This window comes from Austrofundulus limnaeus, unplaced genomic scaffold (genome assembly GCF_001266775.1).
Source record: "Austrofundulus limnaeus strain Quisiro unplaced genomic scaffold, Austrofundulus_limnaeus-1.0 Scaffold50, whole genome shotgun sequence".
NCBI classification, from domain to species: Eukaryota; Metazoa; Chordata; class Actinopteri; order Cyprinodontiformes; family Rivulidae; genus Austrofundulus; species Austrofundulus limnaeus.
In genome coordinates, this window is record NW_013952452.1 from 685,276 (window position 1) to 687,160 (window position 1,885).

The window sequence follows — 1,885 nt, forward strand, 5'->3', positions numbered from 1 at the left end:
ATATATATATATATACATACATACATACACACACATACTAAAAGTTGTCTTTGTTTCTTAGAAGAGAAAAAGGACAATAAATAATGTTTCAAAGTGTTTTTATGGATGTTTTGTTGACTATTTTGATATAGGACATTTCTTATGTACAGTACTTAAGTGAAGTGATCCAGCATTGCCACTCTAGAGCCCCCCACCCCGTCCCCCCATGGAAAATTCTCTAGATCAGCCACTGCCTAAAACATCCAGCCAGATCTACAATGGAAGGGTTTAGATCAAAGCATATTCAAGTGGAAGGAAGTACTTTATTTTTTTTAAACTACTCCTCTATTACTCATAGAAAAGATGAGTAGAAAAATTGGTCATATAGTTTCTGAAGTATTCAGGTAAATGAAGCATTTCAGTGTAACAGACAATTGTCCAGGTGTTGCTAAATCCAGTTATTTCATCTACTGTTTTGAGATTTAATATGAAGCTGTTCTTTGGATCTAATGCATGAGGTTGTCATATGACCTAAAACCAAAAGAACTAGCTCAGAAACTCTAACTGTTATCCAGTCTTACCTGTCAAGGTCTTCTGCAAGAGACCTATGAAAGCCAACACCTGTTTCCGCAGGTGAGATGACCGTAACCCAAGCATTTCATTAGTGAGGGTTTCTTTGGTGCTTTCCGAGGATTCCTCTATCACTTGTCCTTAATATGTTAGCCTGCTGTTCTTTTTGGTGGTTGGCCCAACAAAAAAGTGTTAATTCAGTCCTGAAACGTGTAACATCCTGAGGGCTTCCCCTCCATCACCTTCTCCGCAGTTTCTTTGAAAATATTATGAAAGSAGAATAACTGTGATTTGATTTGTGACCAAGTTGGTTCAGACAGTATATGTAAATTGTTTTATCAAGTCATTCTAAACTTTTACACCCCCTTTGCAAACACATTTAAACAGTCAGAACATCTTAGAAGAAGCATTAACAACAACAACAACAAAACAGACCATTCATCCAACCAGTGACTGTGAGGTCACAGCTAGAGCACACATTTTGAAGTAATCAGCAGGCAGTCACAGTGCTAAAAGCCAACAACACACATAYGCACAGTCTCTTTATGGGGAYTTAGCTTTGACTTCCATTAATTTCTACAGCCTAACCCTGACCCCTCACCGTAAACCTAACCTCCCAGGTACATACCTGACCCCTGACCCACCAATGGCATTTCCCCTCGGATGTGGTCCCTGCAAAGTAGGGAATACCTTCCCATGCACACACAGGCACACACATACACACACATACACACATCCTTGTACTTGTATCAGACTGAGAGCTTTGTATTGACTTCCATTCATTTTTGTAACTGTATTTATGCCTAACCCAGACATTTTCCCTAACACTAACCATTACTAGTTTRTTCCTAACCCGAASCAAAACTTAATCCACATCATATCTTAACTAGTAGAGCTGCAAAAACATGAGGAAAGGGAAAAGGTCCTCACTTTACATCAAAGACCTCCATAGCTCTTTTGCAATTGGTCCTCACTCTCTAGCAGAAACAAGTGCACACACACACACACACGTTTGTTCTTCTGTCCTCACGGGGACATTGCATTGACTTTCATTCATTTACTGGTCATTTCTGTAGACTAACCCTGACCCTTTACTCTAAACCTAACCTCCCAGGTACATACCTGACCCTGAACCTAACCTAAACAGCTTAGTCCTAAACTTACCTTTACCAATGGTTTTCCCCCAATGGAGACTGAGCCTTTGTCCCCATAAGGAACAGTGAGTCCTCATCAGGCTGTTACCAGGAAAATGGTCAAAAATCATCTGTACCAGGTAAACATGTACACACACACACACACACACACACACACACACACACACACACACACACACACA